This window comes from Gopherus evgoodei, chromosome 4 (assembly GCF_007399415.2).
Source record: "Gopherus evgoodei ecotype Sinaloan lineage chromosome 4, rGopEvg1_v1.p, whole genome shotgun sequence".
Taxonomy (NCBI): domain Eukaryota; kingdom Metazoa; phylum Chordata; order Testudines; family Testudinidae; genus Gopherus; species Gopherus evgoodei.
Genome location: NC_044325.1, coordinates 20,258,947 through 20,286,784, shown reverse-complemented (window position 1 = coordinate 20,286,784; position 27,838 = coordinate 20,258,947). Strand labels below are relative to the sequence as shown.

Genomic DNA, 27,838 nt, shown 5'->3' with positions numbered 1-27,838 from the left:
TTGTCTATACTGGGAAAGGACATCATGTTAGAAAACATGTTCAATTATCATACATTGTTAAATAACACATGATAAAAACACACAGGCTGAAATTTTCATTGCTGCCTAGGAGATGTGGATGCTTAATTCCCATTAAAATTAATAGCTGAGTAACCCACAGACATGATTTTAAACACAACAGTCCTGGTCTATACCAAGTGCTCAATCATGTTTACATTGTGCTAGTTAATGGGTTCTCTAAACCAATGGATTTCTCCACCGTAGGCTAGGTCTTTCATTACTAGGCTTATGCTTTCATAAACCTCTGGGGTGAAATCCCGGCCCGAGATAATGGGGCAAACTCCAATTCGACTTCAATGAGGCCAGGATTTCACCCCTAGTTTCAAACACAGGATCTGGTTTCTTGGTGGGTCATTTAAGTACAGATAAACTAATCGTCTGAAGCCAAAGATTCACTGAATAATAAAGCTCAAACCGCGAATAGTGAAAAAGAAAACAGTGAACCCTGGTGGGCAGCAAAGCATGAGAACCAATGTATGAGTAGTGATGGGTGAACTTCAAAAGGATCAGAGTTCAGGTTTCGTTCAGATAAACAGCCAAGAGTTTGGAGAGTCCAGTTTTGCCCGTTGAACTCGTTGGGGAGTTTTGCCATTGATTCTATTGTAGCAGGATCAGAGCCTTGGTGCTTATTCAAACCTTATTAGTTTGTAAAATTGGGCTATTGATATTAGGAGAACAAGATTTCAGACATTTCAGGTGCCATGCTGGCTCTTCAGTGGGGTTGCCCAGGTGTAAGTGTGGGAGAATTCGGCCCATGTCATTTCAATCCATTTGCAAACATATGATGCAATCAGCAGTGATGTGTTTTGTGCTAGCAAACCAGAGAAATATTGTCTAGATGAAATTAGTGTACAGTGGGTGCACAACTGGTTGAAAGACCATACTCAAAGAGTTATTATTTATGGTTTGCTAGCAACCTGGGACCAGTATTATTCACTATTTTCATTATGATTGGATAACGGAGTGGAGCATGGGCTTATAAAATTTGAGGATGACACCAAATTGGGAGGGGTTGCAAGCACTTTGGAAGACAGGATTTGAATTCAAAACAACCTCGACAAATCAGAGAACTGCTCTGAAATCAACAAGATGAAATTCAATAATGACGAGTGCAAAGTACCACACTAAAGCAGGAGAAATCAAACACACAACTACAAAATGGGGACTAACGGGCTAGGTGGTAGTCCTGATGAAAAGGTTCTTGGGGTAATAGTGGTTCATAAACTGAATATGAATCAATAATGTGAAGCACTTGCAAAAAAAGGCTAATATCAATCTGGGGTGTATTAACAGGATTATCCTATGTAAAACACAGAAGGTAATTGTTCCACTCTACTTAGCAGTAGTGAGGCCTTAGCTGGAGTACTGTGTCCAGTTCTGGGTGCCACATATAGGGAAGATGTGGATAAATTAGTAAGAGTCCAGAAGAGAAAACAATAATTAAAAAAGGTTAAGAAAACTTGACCTAGGGGGGAAAGTTAAAAAAACTGGACATATTTAGTCTTGAGAAAAGAAGACTCAGGTAGGGACCTGATAAAAGTCTTCAGATATATTAAGATTGTTATAAAGATGGTGATCAACTGTTCTCCAGCTCCACTGAAGGAAGGACAAGAAATAATGGGGTTAATCTGCAGCAACAAAAATTTCAATTATACATTAGGAAAAACTTTCTAACTAGAAGGTTAGTTAAATTCTGTAATTGGCTTCCAAGGGAAGCTGTGGAATCCCCATCATTACCAGTTTCTAAGAACAACTTAGAAAACCACCTGTTGGGGGTGGTTTAGGTTTACTTGGTCCTGCCTCCACACAGGGGGCTGAACTTGACCTCTTGAGATCCCTTCTAACCCTATGTTTCTATGATTCTATGCTATTATTGAATGAACAATGCAAGATAGAAGTCAATTGCACAATCATTCTAATTTGATCAACACTGAGAAAACAATGACAAAGGTATAGGGGAGTAAACTGATCAAGTGTGCTTCATAAACCTAGTGAATTATGTTTACCAATGAAATGCAGAGCTGAAAAATAAAAAAAATGCACACCAGGATCTACGCCCTTCTACAGAATCTCGTGCAGACTAATCAGAGGCATAGATGAGGAGGAAAATATGACCCTGTATTTTTTTTGTATGTAGGATAAGAAGAAGAAAGGCAAAGGCTAAATAAAATTACAGTGGAGCCGAGCTCAGATGGTACATGTGTGGATAAAAAGGAAACAACTTTTCCCCATCCTATTCACTCACACTCTCTCTCTCTTTCTTATGCACACACAGATAGTACTTTAGTCCAATCAAATAACATGGAAACCTGTGTTCTTTAAAGTTTCTCCTCCTATTTCACTTCAGTGGGACAGATTTTTGTAGGATAATGGCCAAGTCTGTTGCAAAGAGACACAGCTCAGCTTCATAATTGTCATAGTCCTGAACTCTTTTTCCATTCCCTGCTATTGGCAAGCCTTGCCCCTCATTTCTACATCAGATGATAGAGGTCCCCTCACAGCACAGAAATTCTTCTGCATGGTGTCATTTTTCCTCTCATTCCTAACTGATGCATTGAGCTGGTGTGCAGTGTGCCCCTCCAATCCCAGACGGGAAGCAGCGTTGCCAGTATGAACTTTAGAGTAGGATGGGTGAACTAAGATCAGCTGAGCAGGAAGCCAGGTGAGCCCGTTACAGCTCAGAGAAGCTCCAGATACACCACCCTCTTCAATGGCTCCGAAAGAGCCAGCCCTCCCTTAGCCCCCTACCCCACTGATTCCCAAACCCCAGGAGAATCCCCAGGAAGAGAAGAGATCAAACAAAGGAGAATAAACATACTGAAGGATAAAATAGCTGGGATTTGTCTTTCTTCAGCCAGTACCTGAGGATATAAATCACTTTTATTTCCTGGGAAACAATTAGCCCTTTAAAAATCAAGCTTAAAACTGATTTGTTTCAGTAAACCATTCTTGGGGGCATATCAATTTGTTTTGATGGGGTGACTGTGTTTATTGCATCAGGGTGTTAGCTGGGGAAGAACTACAGCAATTAGAAGGATTAATTTTTCAAAAATAACAATAGACCTGTGAAGGTTAAGAGCCGTTCCTAAGAGCTGCAGTCTCCTTCTCGCCTACAAGAACTAAAGTCCTCCCTTCCACCACCACCACCACCCCCAAAAAAACCTTGTTTTTTACAAGCAAATGGTAACATCAACATCTCACAGGTCCACTTTTGCGAGTCGTTTTACAGATTTCCCAGTTGCGTATTTATCCTGTAATCATCACGTGATCTAATCAATGTCAAAAGGCATGGCTATCCCCAGCCCACAGCAATGGTATTACTGTTCAGGCATTGCAAAACAGCTTCATCCCAACTTTCAGTTCAACTTTTCTCCCTCTCTAAAGTTTGTTTGTCGGGTGATGTCACTGATGGGTTTGCTGAGTAGAATGAAATGCTCATCACCTCTAGTCTGTAGCTAGAGTGAGTGAGTCAGCCCCTCCATATCTCCACCATTGAAAGGAGACAAAAGTGCTGATCCTCTGTGTCAAGAAGAAAAGAGCCATGCATCCCCTTTCCTTCTCTTTCCACCATCCTCCCCCTTTGATGATAATGTTTAGAAGAAAAATTAATCCTTATTCCTATTTTACAGATGGAAAAACTGACACTGAAGTAACTTGCCAAAGGTCATAGAATATCAGGGGTGGAAGGGACCTCAGGAGGTCATCGAGTCCAACCCCTTGCTCAAAGCAGGACCAATCTTCAACTAAATCATCCCTGCTACTGGCCTGTTGTATGAAGTGGGCACAGAACCCACATTGCCAGAATCCTAATCCCCTGCCCTACTCATTGGGCCTCACACCATCTGTTTAGCTTATTCCAATCTTCCACAACTTCCCCTCACCTCCTTTTTCCTCTTCTCCATAACCCTCCTCCAGCAACAGAATAAAGGTCTTGCGCTCCAGACCCCACAGTCGGAGGAAGCCCAATAGAAGAGAGAGTCAGTGCCAAGGTAGTGGGTAAGCACACAGGTGCAAGCCCGTTCCTCCCTGGTGTGGGCAATTTCACTTGGGAAGAAGATGAACTGAGCAGACAGAGAAGAACAGACCACTGCAGTGGTGACACCCTGTCACTGGGCTCCCACTGAGTACTAGACCCAGGTTTAGGTCATTCGCCTTCAAGGCTCTCAATGAGCTCAGGAGCAACTTCTGGGAATCATGTCTCCCTCTGCTCTAGGTGTCAATGGCACAGAGATGTCGATGGCACAGAGATTAAAAAATAATAATAATAATTGGAGATATACCTATTTCCTAGAACTGGAAGAAACCTTGAAAGGTCATTGAGTCCAGCCCCCTACCTTCACCAGCTGGACCAAGTACTCATTTTTGCCCCAGATTCCTCAGAGGTCCCCTCAGGGATTGGACTCATAACCCTGGGCTTAGCAGGACAATGATCAAACCACTGAGCTATCCCTCCCCCCTGAACTTCCTGAGCAGGGGACAAATTAACTCTTCAATGGAATTCTCTGTTGCGCGTCAAGCTGTGCTCATGTTGTCTCCCCTCCTTCCGCTCAGAAGCAAAAAAACGACCCTTTCTCCCAACAGAGGCAGTACACTGATCAGTAACAAAACTGCACCAGGGAAAAGGATAGACTTTATCCTAGACACCATTGCCATAGGTGCATTAGACAAGTCCATGGGACATGCAGGGAGGACTAGAAGAAATCCGTCCACACGGCTTTGGCTCTTACGTTGTGTTTGGCTTATATAACGTTGGGCGTGTTGGGTTGTAAGTGAGGTGACATCTCTAGAGAGAAGCAAACAGCCAGAATTATCCTGACTATGGCCAGGGAAGCAGAGACACTGGCTCCCCAGCTCGCGCCCTGTGCATGCTACAGGTTCCCCATAATTTTCTGCCACCTGTGGATCAGGTTTTATAGATCCTTTCCCCATCCTCCCTTCACCCTCATCCACCTTTCCCTCTCCACCCTCCCCTCATCTCCCCTTCCCATCACCCACCCTCCACTCCCCTTCCACCATCTCCCTTCCCCCTCACCCACCCTCCTCTCCCCTTCCACCATCTCCCTTCCCCCTCATCAATCCTCCCCTCCCCTTCCACTATTTCCCTTCACCCTCATCCACTCTCCCCTCCTCTCCCTTCCCCATCACCCATCCTCCCCTCCTCTTCCACCATCTCCCTTCCCCCTCACCCACCCTCCCCTCCCCTTCCACCATGTCCTTTACCCCTCACCCATCCTCCCCTCCCTCCCCTCATCTCCCTTACCCATCACCCACCCTCCCCGCCTCTTCCACCATCCTCCCCTCCCCCTCTCATCCACCATCTCCATTCCCCCAACCCACTCTCCCATCCTCTTTCACCCTCTCCCTTCCCTGTCACCCTCCCCTCCCCTTCCACCCTCTCCCTTCCCCCCCCTCCTCTTCCACATCCTCCCTTCCCCCTCACCCACCTTCCCCTCCTCTTCCACCATCTCCCCTCCCCCCTCCTTTCCCAGGCTCGGGGCCGGGGTGGGGGGGTGAGGTCTCTCCTCCGCCTGCTGCCGCGGGGCCCCGGCCGTTTGGCCGCAGGACAGGGACCGGCTGCCCGGGGCTGCTGGGGAGCCGCGGCTCTGGCTGGGCGGTGCCTGGGTCCCTGCACACACTGCTCCGGAGCTGCCGCTGGCAGGACCCGCCCTGCGTGGGGCCCGGGGGCCGATCGGCAGCGGGAGAGCGGGGCGGGGTGCGGCTCCTTCCACGTGGGACGCTGGGCAGTGACAGGAGCCGATCGCCGCCTGCACCGCGCCAGGGACCAGCTGGGCTGTGGCCGCCTGTCCGGAGCTGCCCCGGGCACGCACGGGAAGCAGGGAGAGGATGATCTTTGCCGCCACTGCCAGCAGCAGCAGCAGCCCGTGAAGGAGAGAAAAACAAGCGCAGGGAGAGCTGGGTAAGACCATCCTCTTTCCCATTGCCCCCGGGGGGCTGCTGCGGGAGACAGGGGGCGGCAAGAACGAGTCACCGGTGACTTGATTTCTCACGAGCTCGGGGCTGCAGAATCATTTCTGGGCAGAGGCAGGGGAGCTCCGCATGCGTTCGGGATAGGGCAGGGCTCCCCGCAGTAAGCCCGGCTGCATTCAACTGGAGGAATTTGTTTTTCCTTTGAAAGAATTGTGAAAGATCTGATTGTCTCCGACTCCGCTATGCAAAGAATTTCAGAGTGGAGTAACAAAATCTGGGCTGGCACATCCACCTTACGTGGTGCGCCAAAAAAAATCAGGTTGAGGGCTAGTCTGTATCTTCCGTCCTAGGCTGCTTTTTAGCAGAAATATGGTGAGAAACCCCAGTATTTTTAGACTTGAATGTGCATGGCCAGGGGTGTTCTTGTGGGTATTTTGTAAAATGCTACTATGTAAAAGGCCAAATTCTGACACCCTACGCAGCGTGCATTACTCTGCTGGGCTGGGATCCCACTGATTCCAGGTTAAGATGTCAGCATCTGCCCCTTAGAAATACTCTCATTAGCTGTGATGGGCTACAGTGTAATTACATGCTTTAAAATCTGATCATATTACTTAGATGAACGGCTAAATTGACATATAAACTGACCGATATGCTCTCTCTGAAAGATGTATTCCTTCTGGATGAGGGTGAGGCACATTGGTAGTGGAGTATGGGGAAGTTTCTACTTCTGCTTGCTATGCTAGATCTAGAGACATACCACATCAGCTACATGGTTTTGAAAACTGCTTTTGCAGGAACGTATCCTGTTTGGCATTTTTCAGCCAGGCTTCCCCATATCTTGCCCCACCCATTCCTGCAGGCACACGGGTGAAACACACCTACTGTCATTTCCCAAAGAGCATTTTCGCTGACATCCGATCAATGCGGTGACGGGATAACCTCATCAGAGCATCAGGAACCTAAGATGTGTTCCAGAGCCATGAGGAAAATCCAGGAGCTCTCCTGACATCCTACCCATAGTCTCAGGCAGGAGAAACTCTCCAGATCCCGCCCGAGGTTCTAATTCCCAGCACTGTACCCATTTTATGAGACACATGGCTCTTGCTATGGGTTCCTTGGACTCGGCATACATACATGCCAAAAGGCCTGACATGGCAGCTCCTCTGGGAGGACAAACCCCAATTTGGGAAGCAGATCAAACAAAATATTTCGTAGCTTGCACCGTACTCAGGTGTCAGACTGTTGGCCAGATTTAAGCTTGATGTAAAGGAACTGAACTGAAGTGAGTGAAGTTACACTAAGGATGAATTTAGTCTACTGCATTTGCCTGGACTTTAGCTTCTGTTTCTGAATAGTCGGACTCAAACCTATTTGATCCTTGTTGACTTGATTTTCCATTATGCAGAGGGAATGTAGGTGTTGTCAAATAAGGCCTAGAAACATATGGTATGTAGAAATTTATCAAGATATCTGAAAAGTTATTTCTGTCTTGTAATAAATGAATAGTTCTATCAGACTCTCATCAAAGGATCTCACTTTACAAACATTAATTTTAAAGTCTCACATGACCATTGTGTATAGGATAATAGATGAAGGATTTCTCCCACCGCTATATAATGGAGCCCTCTCTGCTGTAGAAGATGGGAGCTGTTGATAACTACACAATGGCTCAGATCAGGAATGAACAATGTATCCAGTTAAAGTTGGCCTGATGTTTTAGGAGACAGAATATGCCAGAGTTAATGCCTCTGTTCTTATAAAAGGTGGTTACGGGGATCTTATCAGTACGGTTTCAGAATAGGCTGCCAGCTACTGAACCCTGGCCTCTGGGACCATGCTAGGGGGAAAAGTCCCAGAGCCCAACCTCCAGCCTGAGCCCAAATGTCTAAACTGCAATTTTATAGCCCTGCAGCCCAACCCCCACTCCCACCAGCCCAAGTTAGCTGACAGGGGCCAGCCACAGGTGATTTATTGCAGTGTTGACGTACCACAGAGCCCTAGGAATTATCCGTGCTTTTTTACATTTATGATCTTGTTACTTTTTACCTGATCGAGTACAAATGTTAAATATATTGTAAATCCTAGCCGTAGTCTTACAATGTGATTTAACACTATTCTGACTTTGCCATGGCATGGGGCTCACCATTTAACTCATAATATTGTGAAAGTATATTCCTAGTCATTTTCACAGCACACTTTATCATGAGTCTCTAATTCCCAGCTAGAACTAGAACTCAGGATTATTTACCTGTTTTACGGAATCACATACATACAACAGATTATTATAGGGATGCTTATACGTGCTGTGCTGCCAATATTGACTTTGTCTTATAAGGTGAACAAATGAGCACTGAAACCACAAAGTACAACATGGATTTTGCAAACATTAATTTTTTTAAGATACTTGGAAGGCCCTCATATACTACCGTGTAAAGGGCCATGCAAATACTTACATAAACAATTAGACCAATAAGGTTGAGATTTAGCCTATCACCCTTGATTATAGTTAATTCAGCTGGCTTTGTTTCTGTTAGTTCTGCTGTAGATTTGGGCGTGGGCTCTGACACAATGTTCTAGTTGTTCCAGTTTAGGCGCTGTGCTGGAAGAATACTAAGGAAGGAACAATTAAAAGAATCTTGCAAAAGAAGTGGACCGAATAGTTCTGTGACTTAGCCAAGTAAACAGAGGCTGGACACTGTCTGTTTTCCCTGGGAAAATGACTGCTGTATAACAGACAAATTTCATAATTGCTTCCAGATGTCGACAGCGTGGACGGGTAGCCAATTTTATGGAACTGAATGTGGAAATAAGTACAAAGAGGGTGTATGTATTCATCTGCTGTTGAGTCATAGCGTATGCATATAAAGAGTTATTGCAGCTGAAAGTAACTAGTTGTATAATGTGGCAGCTGAATATTGGTTGTGATTTGTCAGCATAGTCTTTTATTCCCACAGAAAGTTTAAAGTCAGAGGGGTCTTTGTCGATTAGCAGTACGATAACTTTTCCATTTGACATAATGATCAATATTGTTTCCAAGTTCAGCTATTTCCAACAGCCTGGCACCTTACCTGACATTTCAAAATGCTTCAAAATAGTGAAGTCAGAAATAAATGAAAATAGAAGATTTCATGATATATTTAAAATGACCTTAGGAAAGCTGTGAATGAATAAAGGGCCTGACAACAAAGTCAATGGAATTATACTGGGCAGGAATTGGACTCAAATGATAAAATTTGGCTCCACTGAAGTCAACTGGAGTTTTGTCATTGACTTCAGAGGGATCAGAATTTCACCCAAAATGTTAAAACCGTCTTAAAAGAGAGATCTGCCTTCAAAAGAGGCATTAGACTAGGAATAATCTAATTTAACAACAAGCATCTGTAGATCTGTCAGATTTGGGAGTTGAAAGGGTCCCAAGTATGGTTCTGCTCACTATGGTTATAGTTATGGCAGGTGTCACCAGGTGGCTCTGTTAAACATCATCTCCCAAGTTCTTTGTCTTAGTACTGGAGCACATTTTTAGACTTGGAAGACATGCTCATGGTGGTATTAGTTTGGGGGTTTATATATAAGGTTATGAGCCAGGAGACGGAGTGTTTGTTCTCTGCCTTGGTGTCCAGTTAGAGTCATAGCCTCGTCTACACTTAAAAGTTAGATTGAGATAGGTATGGTGGTTTCGAGTGTGATAAATTAACACCTCTGAGTGCTGTCATTAAGCCAACCTACTCCCTGGTAGAGACACAGTTAGGTCTATGGAAGAATTCTTCTGTCAACCTAGCTGCTTCCACTCAGGGAGGTGGAGTTCCTGCATCGACTGAAAAACTCCTTCTATCACTGTAGAAAGAATCTACACTAAGGTGCTACAGCGGTATAGCTGTAGCATTGTAGCTGTGCGGCTGTAGCGCCCATGGTGTAGACATGGCCATGGAGTTTATGGCCAGAAAGGACCACAAGACCACCTACTCTGACCTCCTGCACATCACAGGCCACTTAATGCCCACTCATTCACCCTTGTACTGAGCCCAATAACCTGGATTAGACCCAAGCTAATTCTTCAGGTAGAATTACTCCCTGAGAGCTTGGCATTGGTGTTAGGATGAGATTCCTGAAAGAGAGGAATATAAGAAGGGAAAGTCTGATATATGTGTAAGTAAAGCAGTTACAGTTACACTTAGAAGATATTACTTCATTGATTTTCTCCTCCACTGGGAAGTCAACCTGCTACTGCTTGCTAGAGGGACAATGCTGTTATCAGAGACTGGGGTCAGGAGAAGGGGCAGTAATAAGTATCTCAAGCATCCGAGCACCACAGTAGTTTTGCTCGCATTAGTGTCTCTGGCTTGAAAAGTTGAACCACGTTTTAGTGAGCCAGGACATCAAAGTCCAAGGATTGGAGTCACGAGAGGAGAGTTGGGCAGAATGCAGTCCAGCTTCATACCATGCAATGCAGGATGCTTGATATACTGAGCAAGACTGTCCCCGGCCCTTGCACAGGTTACAATCGGTAAGAAGGGATGGAAGTAGACTTCCCTTCCTGGTAGAACCTATGGCCAGAGCAGCATAGGAAATAATCGTTTCCTGTTCTCCCAGGAATATACACCACTACCAAGGGGCAAGGGAGGAGGTGGGGCCATCATACCCCTGTCTTTGTGCTAGCCTTCCCAGCACTCTAGCAGAACAAGTGGCATCTTCCTAAAGGATGTTCATCAAGGCAAGCCCGTGCCTGCTTGAAGCACGTTCCTTCCCTGAGCGTCTGCGTCTATCTGCAGCCTCGTGTCTCTGTACCATTTCCAACACAAGGATGCGCATGGATGCCCCAACCCTCACAGCTGTCCAGCAAAATGAATGAAGATGACATCGTTTTTAACTTTGCTGAGCCGGGTCTGTTTGTCTTGATATAGCTGGGAAGTAACTTCATTACACTCCATTCACTGGCAATTAAATTAAATTATTTTTAACAAGGCAGCTCTCTCTGTGCTTCTTATTCCACATTGGTTTTATCTATCTGCAAGCTGTCTTCTGCTTATCTGTTTGGATGGCATTCTCTTCTGTTAAGTCATGCACATCCGGCCCAAAAAGAGATGTGTTGTATTTTCTTTCGAAGAAGATGTTTGCATCATCCATTCTTAGAGCCTCCAGATGGAAGCACAGGCATATCTAATACAAGGTAGTTTACTTTTGTAAATAGATTTTCTTCTATAGTTCAACACCCAAGGGCCTAATTTTCCTTTGTCTTTGTGTGATCATGCACAGCAGTGCACAGCAGCAGTAAAAAGCTACCATTCTGAGGCCTTGTGTACACACCAACTTGACCCTGTTTAATTCAACTGGATTAGTTAAACTGGTGCAAGCCCCTGTGGGGACACTCTTATTTCAGATTAAGAGAGTCTTATTTCAGTTCAGTTTAAACATCTTCATAATCAGTTTAAGGTAAACAAAAATAATCTGGATTACAGCAAAATCAGTGTCCACACAGCTTTTGCACTGGTTTAATTAATTTAAAATCATACCTTAAGTTGAACCAGTGCGCCACTGTGTATAGACAAGTCCTGATTGGGTCATATTTTACACCCATTTTTCACACGTGTAAATGACTACAGAAGGTGCAGGACATTGGAAAATCAGGCTTCTTTCCCTACCTGATCCAGACCAAAATGTTATTTTCCAGAAGGCCAGGATACACCCAGATACTTTGCCTTGCATCTGCTTCCCAGATCACTACTTAATCTATGTGAACTGTTATCTACTTGATTTTTTTCCCCCCTACTGTAAATTATGAGAAGCTATTTTGCTTTCAGTTGCCAGTAGCTTTCCTTCCTGTAAGCATGGCTGTCCCGTTCTCCAGTGGCTGTATCCACCATGTTTATTTAATCATACCTAACAACTCCCACCCCCACCTTACTTTCTCATTCAAAAACTCAGTGAAAGAGCCAGTCCATGGAACTGTACTTTTCTGATGTTTCTTCAGTAATGTGACAGTCATTCATAGATTATAAAGCCATAAGCAACCACTGTAATAATCTAATCTGAGCTCCTGTATAACACAGGCCATAAGACTTCCCTGAATTAATGGAGTCTTCTAGAGAGGTGCCTTCCATTGTCTGTCATGGTTTCTATTGTAAAGTGCAGGTTTTTGTGGTGGTACCTAACTCCATAAGACTTCCACACATCTAATACAACTCCACCAATCTAATTTAACACAGTTTAGTGATTAGTCATGGCCAGGAGCCTATCATGCTAGGGACAGAATAAAGATAACAAAAAGATAGTCTCTGCCTCAAAGTGTTTACAACCTAGAAGATGCAGATTGTGTTTTTCAGCCAAGACAGAGTCATAGATCATTAGGGTTGGAAGGGACCTCAAGAGATCATCTAACCTCCTGCTCAAAGGAGGATAATCTCCAAATGGCCCCCTGAAGGATTGAACTCACAACCATGGGTTTAGGAAGCCAATGCTCAAACCACTGAGCTATCCCTCCCTCCATTCTGCAACCCAAAACTGCACTGAAGTCCGTCCCGCTGTTCGTAAATTATATCTGCTATGTAAAATATCCAGAGATTCCAGCTTTCTGGGCCTGATTGTGGAGATTTTGCTCATATTGCTGAGCATATCCATAAATAGCGCTATTGATTTCTAGAGGGCCATTTGTGTGTGTAATTGCTCGCCATTGCAAATGCTCTACAATCTGTGCCTTTTGTGTATTCTTAGATAAAAAATGGCTGACTGTTGACAAAAATTAGTTACTCCATCAATTAGATTAATTACTTCTGCCATTAAAAACTTTGGAAATCTTCAGTTTAAGTGTCAGCCATATCTAGAATGTAGACATAATGGGAATAAAAAGCCTGTTGGGAGAAAGAAAAGTAGATTGCAATATTTATACAGGATATTAGTGATTCACACTAAGATATTGTGAAGTAAAGATTGACTTGCCTTATTCATGCGAGTTAATGTGCTGCTGGGCACTGAATCAAACCTTCCCCTTGGCTGAACTGCAGGAATAAATACAGCTAATGTCATAGACTAGAAATAGCTAAATCATTTCTCTCCATTTTAATCAGGTAAATGTGGCTTTTAGCCCATTCAGTTGCAGTTTCTATAAGTAGCGTGGCTGAATTATTCAATTTCTCTCTATTACATTGATTTCCTAAGGGCCAAAACCTGGTCCCACTGAACAGCAGGAGTTAGCTCTCAGCATAAGCTTATACAAGAATGGACCACACACTCTAAACTGCAGAACAAATTGTCCAGTATTTGTTAGCTGTTTAGTGTTTATCCACCTCTGAGGAGCACTTACTGCTTCTGAAAGCCTGGGGACAAATTCTACTCTTCTCAAATGTTACTATTATTCCTATCTAGATATTGGAGTCACATTGGATTTACACTACTGTAACTGAGTGCTAAATGTGCCCCCATGAGGTCTATAATGGTATGTTTAAACTGCAGTTAGAAACCCATGGCTGGCCAGTGCTAGCCGACTCGGGCCGCAAGGCTACTTAACTGTGGTGTAGACAGTCGGGCTTGGGCTGCAGTCTAGGTTCTGGGATCCTCCCACCTTGCAGGGTCCTAGATCCTGGGCACCAGCAGTTAATCACTTAACCCAAGCTCCACTAGCCTGAGTCAGCCGGCATGGCCAGCTGTGGGTGTCTAATTGCAGTGCAGACTTACCCTAAGACCAGGAGTGAGCAAACTTTTTGGCTTGAGGGCCACAGTGGGTTTCCAAAACTGTATGGAAGGCCGAGTAGGGAAGGCTGTGCCTCCCCAAACAGCCTGGCCCCTGCCCCCTATCCGCCCCCTCCCATTTTCCGCCCCCTGGCTGCCCCCCTCAAAACCCTCAACCCATCCAACCCCTCCTGCTCCTTGTCCCCTGACCACGCCCTCCCAGGACCCTCCACCCTAACCGCCCCCCCCAGAACCCCACCCCCTATCCAACCCCACCCGCTCCCTATCCTCTGACTGCCCTGACCCCTATCCACACCCCCACCCCCTAACACCCCCACCCCCCCGAGACTCCTACGCCTATCAAACCACTCCCTGTCCCCTGACTGCCCCGGGACTCCCTGCCCCTTATCCAACCCATCCCCGCTCCCCCTCCCCCTTTCCATGCCACTCAGAGCACCAGGACTGGCAGCCATGCCGCCCGGCCGCAGCCAGCCACACTGCCACGCAGTCTAGAGAACTGGGGCAGGCCGGCAGCTCTCACAGCCGTGCCGCCCGGCCGCAGCCAGCCACACTGCCACGCAGTCTAGAGAACTGGGGCAGGCCGGCAGCTCTCACAGCCGTGCTGCCCGGCAGGAGCTCACAGTCCCACCACCCAGAGCGCTGGCGGCACAGCGAGCTGAGGCTGCGGGGGTTGGGGGACAGCAGGGGAGGGGCCGGGGCGAGCCTCCCTGGCCGGGAGCTCAAGAGACAGGCAGGATGGTCCCGTGGACTGAATGTGGCCCGCAGGCTGCAGTTTTCCCACCTCTGCCTAAGACAGTGGTTCTCAGCCAGGGGTCCGGGACCTCCTACGGGCCACGAGCAGGTTTCAGGGGAGCCTCCAAGCAGGGCCAGCATTAGACTTGCTGAGGCCCGGAGCAGAAAGCCAAAGCCCCACTGCATGGGGCTGAAGCCCAGTTCCCTGAGCCCTGTCACCTGGGGCTGAAACTAAAGCTTCATGGGGCCCTGTGGCATGGGGCCCCAGGCAATTGCTTTGCTTGCTACCCTTAATGCTGGCCCTGGCTTTTATATGCAGAAACCCAGCTGTTGTGGCCCAGGTGAGGCGTGGAGTTTTTATAGCATGTTGGGGGGGGCTCAGAAGAAAAACATTGAGAACCCCTGCCCTAGGAGAGGGAGAGGAGCTCTATCGCATGGCCACATTGCTTAAACTTTCTCAGATTGATTAAGTCTGCAAGCCCCAAACTGTTGTCCTGGGTACACTCATAAGAAAGCATTGGAGCAATTCATACATGTAGAGCTGGACTGATTTAATAAAAAATGTCATTTTATTTATTCATTTAAAGATATTGGACAAGTCTAGTGGCTTCTGCATATTAGGCCAGGCAGAGAGAGACAGCTCCTAAGCTGGTGTGAAGTGGTGCAGTTTCTTAAACTTCAATGGAGCTTTGCTTGTTTACACCAGCTGAAGATCTGGCCAAGGTAACTTAACCCACATTTCTATTTATTTGGAAAGACAGAGTGCCAACAAACTGTTTATGAAGTTCTTGAGATCCTTGCATAGAAAGCACTATGGAAGAGCAAGACACTATTACTACTAATAGAAACACACCGTATATAACTTTAAACAATATTTATAGCAAAGGCATTTTGCTACCAGCATGAACATAAAAGTTACACATAAACCACTTTGTTTTCAATCCACTTCAATTACTACACATTGGAACAGATTTGAAAAAGAAAGGTTTGAGAAACACAATTCTAGGCCCACAGAACTGATGTCTGAAATAACTGATACCCCACTGGTACAAATTCTGGAGCAGGGCAATTGCCTGGGGCCCCATGCCACAGGAGCCCCCATGAAGCTACATTGGTCAGGCTTCAGCTTCAGCCCCGGCTGACAGGGCTAAGGGACCTGGGCTTCAGCCCCATGCGGTGGGGCATTGGCTTTCTGCTCTGGGCTTCAGCCAGTCTAATGCTGGCCCTGCTTGGAAGCTCCCCTGAAACCTGCTCGCGGCCCCTCGGGAGTTCCGGACCGCTGGCTGAGAACCACTGTCTTAGGCAGAGGTGGGCAAACTGCAGCCCGTGGGTTAAAATTGGCCAAGATGTTTTAGAATTACAGAACTGCAACATAAAAAATTTTTTTTAACTGACTTCAAACTTTTCTATATGATTCTAGAGAAAATAATTGGATTAATTTAAAAGCATTTCTGGAGGAGATTAGTTTCTAAAGCACACTAAGACCCTTTTCTGCTTTATGCAAGAAATCATTTCAAACAGCTCAGATGCCTAACTTTTAAAATTAGTGACTGAGCATGCTCAGTAGCAACTCCTCATAATGTTCATATGCAAACAAAGCTTCCAATAAAGTGCATTCGAGAGGCAGAGCCACAGATTGTAAGATGGGGGAGGTAGTGAGTTTTATTGGACCAACTTCTGCTAGTGAAAGAAACAAACTTTTGAGCTTCCACAGAGCTCTTCTTCAGGTCTGTGAGCTCAAAAGCTTCTCTCTTTCACCAGGAGAAGGTGGTCCAATAACAGATATTACCTCATCCACCTTGTCTCCCTATTATCCTGGGACCAACACAGCTACAACCCTACTGCAAATAATAAAGTGTGTGGAAGAGAGAATGGATCCAGTAACTTCAAAGAGTGGGTGTGTAATGGAAATCCCACTTAAGGTTAGTCTTGTTTGAACAGGGTGTGTGTATATAGAGGGTGTGTGCAATTAGGCCACTTGCTGTGTAGGATAACTGACAGACCTGGTTCAATATAATGTCCACAAATATTCATTCAAATTGTGAGTGGCTGTTTGGTTGACCCCTGTTTTTGCCCCATTCATTTGTGAACATCCATACACAATTTTTTATTGTTCACACGGATGTTTGGGGACTGGCTATTCTCTATATGAATTTCCATCTTCTTGTGTGAATATCTATCTTGTATTTGAGTAGGACTCCAAATGTTTTGAATTAAACTTTTTCCATTGAAAAATTCAGTTTCATTAACGTCAAAACTCTGCATGAAATGATCAGTTTTGGTGGAATTTTCTGTTGGGAGAATCAAAATGAAACTCAGTCTTCCATGAGGCATAGCTGCAGCTCAGGCACAGGGAGAAACTTAGGTGCATCATGGGAGGTGTAGTCCAGGCAAGAGTAGGGCCCATAGAGAAGAAGAGATACAAGAAGGACCTAGAACTACATCTCCCAAAAGGCACCACGGTGGCTGAGGCACACAGAGAAATGAGTGTCAACCTAACTCAAAATGAAACATTTCAATATTTGTGACTCAATTTTTTTCTGACAGTGTTTTGATATTTAAACCTGTCATCCAGATTAAGGATGAAAACAAATATCAAAATATCACAATTTTCTGCAAGACAGAAATTTCATTTTACATCAGCTTTATATTCTTTCTCCTCCACCTGCCATTCGCTTTGTTTGAGAAATTTCAGTCTTCCAGTCGGGGCAGAAATAATACCATCTGATTTAGGTTTCAAATCACACACCAAAAGTAGTATGAAAAACAAAGTGAACAGTCCATAAACAACCCATAGTGTGAAAATTCTTCCACCACACTCTTTGGTGAATACTCATGAACATGTTAGCAAGAAAGCTGGATTAGCTTGCAAACAAGTTGTAAACACAATGAAAGGATACCTTGGATAATTTATTCACAGTAAATAATTTGGCCAGCCCTAACAGAAGAGCCCATTTTGTTAAGCCAAAGTGACATAATTATTCATTGTTCATGTTGCAGCAGCACCCAGAATACTCTAGCAGGATCAGGCCCCCATTTTGTTAGGTGCTATATAAACACGTAGTAAGACAAGAAGGTGCAAGTGTGGGACCCTTATTGAATGGGAGAGGCAACCTAGTGACAGATGACGTGGAAAAAGCTGAAGTACTCAATGCTTTTTTTGCCTCAGTCTTCACAGACAAGGTCAACTCCCAGATTGCTGCACTAAGCAGCACAGCATGAGGAGGAAGTGAGCAGCCCCCAGTGGTGAAAGAACAGGTTAAGGACTATTTAGAAAACCTGGACATGCACAAGTCCATGGGTCCAGATCTAATGCATCCGAGGGAATCAGCTGATGTGATTGCAGAGCCATTGGCCGTTATCTTTGAAAACTTGTGGCGATTGAGGGAGGTCACGGACGATTGGAAAAAGGCAAATATAGTGCCTATCTTTTTAAAAAAGGAAAGGTGAACCTGGGGAACTACAGACCAATCAGCCTCACCTCAGTCCCTGGAAAAATCAAGGAGCAGGTCCTCAAGGTATCCATTTTGAAGCACCTGCAGACAAGGAAAGTGATCAGGAACAGTCAACATGGATTCATCAAGGGCAAGTCATGCCTGACCAACCTGATTGCCTTCTATGATGAGATAACTGTCTCTGTGGATGTGGGGAAAGCAGTGGATGTGATATATCTTGGCTTTTGCAAAGCTTTTGATATGGTCTCCCACAGTATTCTTGCCAGCAAGTTAAAGAAGTATGGATTGGATGAATGGACTGTGGTGAATAGAAAGCTGGCTAGATTGTCGGACTCAACGGGTAGTGATCGACGTCTCAATGTCTAGTTCACAGCCGGTTATAAGCGGCGTGCCCCAGGGGTTGGTCCTGGGACTGATTTTGTTCAACATCTTCATGAATAATCTGGATGATGGGATGGATTGCACCCTCAGCAAGTTTGTGGATGACACTAAGCTGGGGGGAGAGGTAGATACATTGGAGGGTAGGGACAGGGTCCAGAGTGACGTAGACAAATTGGAAGAAATCTGATGAGGTTCAACAAGGACAAGTGCAGAGTCCTGCACTTAGGACGGAAGAATCCCATGCACCGCTACAGGCTGGGGACAGACTGGCTAAGTGGCAGTTCTCCAGACAAAGACATGGGGATTACAGTGAATGAGAAGCTGGATATAAATCAACAGTATGCCCTTGTTGCCAAGAAGGCCAATGGCATATTGGGCTGCATTAGTAGGAGTGTTGCCAGCAGATCGAGGGAAGTGATTATTCCCCTCTATTCGGCACTGGTGAAGCTGCATCTGGAGTATTGCATCCAATTTTGGGCCCCCCACTACAAAAAGGATGTGGACACATTGGAGAGAGTCCAGCGGAGGGTAACAAAAATGATGAGGGGGCTGGGGCACATGATTTATGAGGAGAGGCTTAGGGAACTGGACTTATTTAGTCTGCAGAAGAGAAGAGTGAGGGGGGATTTGAGCAGCCTTCAACTACCTGAAGGGGGGGTTCCAAAGAGGATGGAGCTCAGCTGTGGTGGCACATGACAGAACAAGGAGTAATGGTCTCAAGTTGCAGTGCAGGAGATCTAGGTTGGATTTAGGAAAAACTATGTCATTAGGAGGAATGGGTTACCTAGGGAGGTGGTGAAATCTCCATCCTTAGAGGTTTTTAAGGTCAGGCTTGACAAAGCCCTGGCTGGGATGATTTAGTTGGGGTTGGTCCTGCTATGAGCAGGGGGTTTGACTAGTTGACCTCCTGAGGTCTTTTTCAATCCTAATCTTCTATGTTCCTATGATTCTAAGATCCCTGAAGAGCTTACAATCTGTGACTTTGGTCTTGAAAAGATGTACACATGTTCTTGGAGTTAAAGCACATAAAAAGTCTGTGCAAGATCATGGCCTAATTTTAGGTCACAACAAAAGTATGTAACAAACATTAGGCAGGAAGGTGGGTAGGAGGATGAGTGTAACAAAAATATGATCAAAGGGTTAATTAGGCAAGTAATATGTACAGCTTGATGGCTCAAAAATTTCATTATTTATGTATAGTAGAAGCTGGTTGAACTTTCTCAATCTGTTTATGATTTTTTTTACTGACATTTCAAATTTTTATGAAATAGGAAAAATCATTGTAGAAGTGTTCACAAACATTTTTACCCTGTTTTGACCAGCTCTCTCTTTCTCTCCTTATAGGAGGAGCCAATAGCTCCATTTAAAGTTAAGCTTGCCTGACACTTTCAGTTATAAGACCCAGTTTTCAGTTGTTTATAACTTTGCAAAACTCCAACTATTCAGGCCAAGATTTTCCATGCTGGGTGTCTGGCTCAGGCTGTGTTTTTTTTAAGGTTCAGTAAAAGTGATTCAATTGCTTCGAAGATTAGGGGGAAATCCATTGTTTTGTCCATGTTAAAATAATTGTACAGCTGTTTCTTTAGCTTTAGCTTTAGCCCCTTCATGGTTTTGAGTAGAGGCTTGGAATTTGGCAGGACTATTGCTTGGTGCCAAGCATGTGCCTCTTGTAGATCCCGGGGAAAAGGGGCCAGATTTGGTCGAGCTATAAGCCTTTGCAAATCTCAGATCTCACACACTCATTAGGGACTAGTTAGAGCTTCGAAGCTAAGATCTCTGCAGATTCAGTCTGCACTGAGCATCCGCCAACCTAGGGCTGCAGGAGCCAAGCAGGACTTCCCTTGCAATTTGCTCCTCCCAGCTGCTGTGGTGTTGGGCACCGGAACTATAAGAAAGGAGACTGCTTTTCCTGTGCTCACAATAACTCTTATGCTGGGCCCAGACTATGGGTGGAGGAAGAATAGCATGATGTAGAGGGAAAAGACCTGGACCATGGGGATTGATGAGAAGCTCAGATCAGATGAAGAACTGAGATAGGGAAAGACTGGAACTGGCTGCACATAGATACTGGACCTGGGAGTTGAGAGTGGAGGGGACTTAGATCTTAGAGGGAACCTGGAGGAAGGGACTTGAACTGACTAGTGGGCCAGGAGACTGGGACAAGGAGTTAGAGGACAGACCGGGATGAGTTGCCCAGAGATGGAAAGTAGGACAGGGCACTGGGTGGGAGGAAGACTGGGACTCAAATGGGCAGCCCAGAGTGGGAGACAGACTGGCTAGGCAAGGAGACTTGGACAAGGACCCCAGTGAGTGGGGAAGGACAGGAGTAGGACAGGGATAGGCCAGAGGTGGCAGGGGCACAAGGATCTGTGACCACTAGTTAATAATCTCTTCCAGAACCTAGGGTGACCAGATGTCCCAATTTTATAGGGATATTTGGTGCTTTTTTTATTATGGGCTGCTATTACCTCCCACTCCCATCCCAATTTTTCACACTTGCTATCTGGTCACCCTACCTGGAATAGAACCCAAGACTGCTGAGCTCAACAGTTCCTCTGCTGTCAGCACATGCCTATGAAATGCCAGAATTAAGGCTGCCTGTGCATTGTGATACATGTATTTAATTACATGATCACATACCATTTTTTCCAGAGGACCCCCTGCCTCATTCAGTGCACAGGATGGACATGCCTGGGGATGAATCAGGATTGTGCAATGAAGGAGGCTGTGGACCCCTGCCTCATTTCTTTCAGTAGTTGGAAAGTGTGTAGTGAGTGAGAAAGGGGACTGAAAGAACAGAAAAGAGGATGGTCTCATGGTTTATTTAAGCAGTTGAATGCTGCCCTGCAGAATTAGATTCTATCCCTTACTCAGCCATTCATGTGTAATGCTGGGCAGCTCACTTGAACCAAACTTTTCATAGGTTAGCCACTAATGGTGAATTCTTCATTTCCTGAGTACCTAACCTGAGACTCCAGGGGTTTGATGTACAGACGTGCTGAGTCCTCACAACTGCAACTGAAGTCAATGAGAGCTGTTTTTTGAACATTTAAAGTGCCATATAATGCTAAGTACTTCGAAAAATCAGGACCGAGGCTTCTCAAATTGGGCACCCAAAAATTTGGATGTAATATATATGTATTCAAAATAAATAAATAACTGAATAAATATCAGCACTAGCCCACTGGTCCTCTGTGTAGGCATTAGTAGTCGGCATGAGCACATCTTTTTTAAAATAATTTGTAAATGTTTCCCATCTATATTAATATGACTGTGTCCATTACTCAATATGTAACCACTGATTCTGTTTTTTCTGGATATTTTTGTAATCTCCATTCAAAGCTGAGCAAAGCCCAAAGTGTCGCACTGAAGCAGAAGATCCTTCTGTACAGCTGCATGTACCCTCCCGAAAACAGGATGTTTTATCTCACGTTTTCCTAGTTGAAAAAAATGCTGATATTTTTAACCAAGTATCACATTTAAAGCAGACATTAAATGGAAAACCACTGCCAAGAAGCATGCACGTTCTGGCAGCAGTAAAGTCACTGCAGTTAATCCTAATTATCCATCAGATAAAGAATTTTCCCAATTTGTTCCTATAACTTTCCATACATACAGAGTATATTTTACCCAAAGGTGGTACGAGAAATAGTTGTGAGGAGGAGAGGGCTGTAGTTTTACCAAGGTACCAACACATACAGAGGTCAGAATCTCCTTTCTATGGTTTTCATCTCCAAGGGAACTAGGGAAGTGAAAGTAGGAAGAGGGATTCAGGAGGTGGCGCAGAGAAGAATTGGCTTTACAGCCCTATGTGTTCCTCCTTGAGGCTTCCTATTCCTCGTGTTCAGAGTACATTGTTAAGGCTGCGGTTATGTCATGAAGGTTGCAGAAGTCACAGAATTCGTGACTTCTAGAGACCTCCATGACATTGGGCCCCGCAGCAGCCTAGCCACCAGATCCTCCCCTAGCTCCCCAGAGGATCCAAGAGCTTTCCAGTTGCCACAGGCGCCAGGCCTTCTCCTCTCCCACCCCCCGCATATCCCAGCTGCCACAGGGGGGAACCTGGAGCTCCCCAGCCGTTGTGGGCAGCAGGTTCCCCCCCGCAGTTCCCCCACCCCTGCGGACAGTGGGGTGATCGCCTCAGCTCCCAACCACTGGGGGAGAGGGGGCTGTAGCTCCCAGCTGCTGCTGGACCTCATTTTGTCAGGGATGTTTCTAGTAAAAGTCTGAGACGGATCATGACGTCCATAAATTTTTGTTTATTGCCCATGACCTACCCCTGACTTTTACTAAAAAATATCCATAACAAAATCATAGCCTTATGCATTGTTTATAAATGAAGAAACAAACCAGACTGATTTTAGATAGCCAGATAGCAAACCTAGAAAATACCCCATCTTCACTATTGCCTCATAGGCCATTCCTCATCTGTTACCCAACCAAATATGCTAAGGAGTTTCCTGCCTCTTTCCTCTTTCAGAGGGAGTGCTAGAGGAGAAGTGCAGGAGGTGTTGTGCCAAAGAAACCACATTCCTTCCCTTCTTTGCAGGTAGCAGGAGTTGTACCCCCTCAGTTTCCTCTCCATGAACATTTGGAGAGAGGGCACTTAATTTAAATAGCCCCTTTTGAACCATGGCTGGCCTTGATTGCAGAGGCATTGGTTCACTCAGAGGGAAGACCTTACCATCTACTGAAACATCAAGATTACTTTCTGCAACACCCTATAGCTTTTCCCTGGAACTCTCTTAAACAAGTACTGACTCAGTCTGACCTGGCTTAACGTTTCAGAGACACAACTAACATTCCTGTGCCATTACTAAGGACTGGGTTATAGAATCACAGAATATTAGGGTTGGAAGGGACTTCAGGAGGTTTTCTAGTTCAACCCCCTGCTCAAAGCAGGACCAATCCCCTGACAGATTTTTGCCCTAGATGGCCCCATCAAGGATTGAGCTCATAATCTTGGGTTTAACAGGCCAGTGCTCAAACCACTGAGCTATCGCTCCCACCTCTGTGGTTATGGAGATATATATTACTTCTGTAATTCTCTGGCACTAGTCTGTCCCAGTATTTGACAGCAGGTCAGTCTTCTGCCTAGATCACCCAAACAGAACACTGCTGTTTCATTTGCTGAGTTATTGGGCCTGTGCTAGCTGGAAATGTGTTGTGCATCTAGTTTCTAAAATTCTTAACACTCAACCTACAAGAGCAATGTGAACCACTTGGATGGTGCCGATCAGTCATGTCAATCTACAGTGGCAAGAAGACACTGATGGCTAGAATTCAGAATAATTCAATTTTTAAAGGCAAAATTGGCTTATTTATATTTAGTTTACCTCATTTCATGTATCCATTGTGTAACCAGGTAACACGGTAAATTATGGAGGCAACAGTGAAGATCCCATAGTTAAGGATGCACTGGGCTTTTTGCTTAAAGCAAGATTAAAATCTCTCCATTTCACACAGCAGTGATTGAATTAAATTACCAAAGCTTACCGTAATTACTGCTCAGAGAGCAAATACATTTTCTGCAAGGGCTTTTGGAAAAAATATTTGCTAACTATTCCCAAGACAACAATTAGAAATGAGTCACTCTTGAAATTTAATCTTGATCGTCTCGCATTTTTGGCTACACAACCTCAAGCTCAAAAACTTCACACACAGACACAGGTCCATCCTCATCATCATGTCAGTGGAAGAGACATCTGTAGCAGGCAAATTTGCCTGACAAACAGTTTGAGCAGCTTGCAATCAGGCCTGGTCTATACCTGAAACTTAGATCAACTTATTTATGTAACTTAAGGCTGTGAAAAGTTCATGTCTGAGCACGTACTTAGGTTGACCTAACACCTGGAGTAGGCAGGATTCTTCTGTCAATCCAGCTACTGCCTCTTGAAGAGATGGATTAATGACATCAACAGAAAATCTCCTTTCCATTGACGTAGGAAGTGTCTGCATTACAGTGCTATAGACTGACTATAGGAGAACTGAAGGCTCTAGGGGTATGCCTATACTACAAGCCGTACAGTGGCACAGCTACAGCATTGCAGCTAGACTGCTGTAGTGATGCAGTGTAGACACATACTACTGCAACAGCAGGGCTATTCCATCACTGTAGTAAATCCACCCGCTGGAGAGGTGGTAACTAGGGGGATGGAAGAATTCCTCCATCGACCTAGCTGCATCTACAGTGGAGGTTAGGTTGACCTAACTGCATGCTGTTCCCAGCCCAGCTACCTCATTCACAGGGTCAGGGAATGGATGGAGTTCTATGCAACCGGTGGAGTTGGGGAACCAAGGCAGCAGCAATTTAATGTTGAGCTGAGAACATGTCATAGAATTTGCCAGTAGGAGTGGGCCCCTTTGTAAGAAATGTTAATCTTGATGAAGTCATGGCTTCAGTGTGATTTTGAGCAATGGGATCAGTGCGTTGGGGGAGACTATTGCCTATCATTCTGACCAGTATTGTCTCATGGTTGCCTTGTATGCACTTATCTGTCTATATCTATCTGTTGTCTCTTGTCTTGTACTTGAATTGGAAGCCCCTTAGGGAAGAACTGTCTTTTTGTTGTATTTGTAGAGCTCTTAGTGCAGTGGGGTCCTGGTCCATGACTAGTGATCCTAGGCACTAAAAGAATACTAATAAATAATAAAATTATTATTATTAATTATTATTATTATTATTATTATTTTATTATTATCTTGTGGAGCTGAGGCTTGCATAAATTCAGGTAGCTATTATGATGCAAGGCCTGTAAGTTGAATTCGGCCTGGATTTTAATGTTGTCTTAACTGGTGAGCTCTTTGACTACCGTTATTTGTATTTTTTTGTATTGCACTAGTGCCTCAGGGACCCAGTGAAGAATCATGGCCCCACTGTGCTAGGCTGTAAACACAGAAAAACAGTTCCTGCCCCAAAGAACTTGGAAACCAAGTATAAAACGAGAATGAGAGGTGGAAACAACAGATAGATGGTGTAGCAATGAGATGACTATGATCAGTTCAATAAGCAGTGATCACAGCACACCAGTTGCTTCACCCTTGTTGAGATTTTTGTAGGCATCTGAGCAAAGGCAAGTTTTAGGGGGAGATTTAATAGAGGACAGTAGGTGGCTTTGACGGTTAGGCCTTGTCTACACTAGAAAGCGGTTGCTGGTATAGCTGTGCCAGTTTTGCTATATCGGCAAACCCTCCTAGTGGAGACATAGCTTATACTGTCAGAAGGGTTCTTTTACCAGTATAGCTTATACCTGTTCTCTGAACAATAGGACTTTTTTTATACACGTATAACTGCATCTACAGCTGGGCTTTTGCTGCCACAGCTATATCAGTTGAGGTGTGATTTTTCCAATCCCTTAATTGACAAAGCTATGCAGCAAAGCTTTGAAGTGTCGACCAGGCCTTAGTGACTGTGCTGACAGGAAGTTCACTTGGGCAACCTTAACTCCAAGCTAACTAAGGCCATGTCTACACTACAGTTGCTACAGTGGCATAAATACAGTACTACAGCTGAGCCACTGTAGTGTAGATGCTTCCAACATTGACAGAAGTGGTTTTTCTATCACTGTAGTTAATCCATCTCTCTGAATAACTGTACCTGGATCGACGGAAGAATTCCTCCATCAAGCTAGCCTTGTCTATATCAGAGGTTAGGTTGACCTAACTATGTCAGGAGTGTGAGCTAGGTCAAACAAATTTTTAAGTGTAGACCAGAGTGGGAATTCCCCTGTTTCTTTCAAACAGGCAATACACAATACAAATGAAAAAGGGACTGGGGTGTAAAATCTGCAGATGAGAGGATTTTGCTACTTTTCCATCACAGATTAAAATCATGTTAAAAATGGAAGTTGCTTGAAACTGCCATCATAGACTCATCACAGAAGACAAAGCATGGTCAGTGTACTCGCAGCCAGCAGCCATACTGGCAGTGTTGGAGTCACCTGGAAGGAACATTTCTGACTGACGAGCCACAGGCTTGGGATCAATTTTTTAACTCCTGCCCCTTTGTTGGCAATGTGTTCCTGGTGCAGGGAGATAGAAATTGCAATCCATCCAGTAGCAGTATGTCAGCAGCCAAAGAGCTTTTGGATTTATTTGTTCCCCTCCGTGTATGAACACAAATAGTTTTGGCACAATGACATCAATTCAGGATTAAACTGAGGTCTCCTGGCAGTTGAGATCCCTTTAAATTTCTTCTTGCAGCAGTGAGGGATGGAATTTGCAACATCAATATTCCTTTCTGTGTATATTTTTTTGTCAGCATAATCTACTGTGAAACTAATTTTGCTTTAAGAATCGGCTCAGCAGCCAACATTGTCAGGATTTGTGGATTACACCTCTGGAATGAGCCTAACATAAAACGAAAATGCAGTTACTGAGGTGAAATCCGTCAGGGATTAACATTTCTCCTCCAGTAAATAAAGCCTCAAACGGTTTCCTACAGCAGGATGAAATGCTTTGCAAAGTTACTTTCCTGCACAATGAACTGTAAGGGTGAAACTGCACTGCTTAGAAAGGGCTTGGGCCAAATTCAACTCTGGTTAAAATAAACTCAATTTAGTCTTAAGGGCCAACTCCTCAGCTGGTGTAAATTGGTGTATTTCTCTTAAGACCTTAAGTCATTTTATACCAGCTGAAGATCTGGTCCTTCATGGAATGTGAGACAGATGTTTGCAGTATGAGTTTGGCAGAATTTATACTATGCTCCAATTTCTGACTTTTATCATTTTATCATTTATCAGCGGTATGGGTCATATAGGAGAACAGGGGGGAATAGCTGTCAAACTACAGTCACAGTCCATAGCCCCAGAGTAGCTGGAGGCTTCTGCTAAAATGATTTGAGCATAAGTTTTCATAGGTAAAAAACCACTTCTTCTTTCTGGGTATGTCTACATCTAAAATTTTGCAGCGCTGGTTGTTACAGCTGTATTAGTTCAGCTGTATAGGGCCAGCGCTGCAGAGTGGCCACACTTACAGCAACCAGCGCTGCAAGTGGTGTTAGATGTGGCCATACAGCAGCGCTGTTGGGCGGCTTCAAGGGGGGTTCGGGGAACACGAGAGCAAACAGGGGAAGGAGACCAGCTTCGCCGCGGTTTGCTCTCGCGTTCCCCGAACCCCCCTGCAAACCGCAGGGAAGGAGACCTGCTTGCACGGAGGTTCGGGGAACGCGAGAGCAAACCGGGGAAGGAGACCAGCTTTGCCGCGGTTTGCTCTCGCGTTCCCCGAACCCCCCTGCAAACCGCAGGGAAGGAGACCTGCTTGCACAGAGGTTCGGGGAACGCGAGAGCAAACCGGGGAAGGAGACCAGCTTCGCCGCGGTTTGCTCTCGCGTTCCCCGAACCCCCCTGCAAACCGCAGGGAAGGAGACCTGCTTGCACAGGGGTTCGGGGAACGCGAGAGCAAACCGGGGAAGGAGACCAGCTTCGCCGCGGTTTGCTCTCGCATTCCCCGAACCCCCCTGCAAACCGCAGGGAAGGAGACCTGCTTGCTCGGGGTTCGGGGAACGCGAGAGCAAACCGGGGAAGGAGACCAGCTTCCCCACGGTTTGCTCTCGCGTTCCCCGAACCCCCCTGCAAACCGCAGGGAAGGAGACCTGC

General features: G+C 45.2%; 1 protein-coding gene across 3 annotated transcripts in view; it reads left to right on the top strand.

Annotated features, from left to right (window-relative positions):
- Window positions 1-5,757: 5,757 nt before the first annotated feature.
- Window positions 5,758-27,838, top strand: part of LOC115649737 (inverted formin-2-like) — a 73,238-nt gene continuing 51,157 nt past the window's right edge. For 2 of the 3 annotated variants that reach the window (XM_030558630.1, XM_030558629.1), the window contains exon 1: window positions 5,762-5,977. The gene's annotated coding sequence lies outside the window, so the exon portion shown is untranslated. Of the gene's footprint in view, window positions 5,978-27,838 lie in introns of all 3 variants that reach the window. The other variant, XM_030558631.1, reaches the window with a different exon arrangement.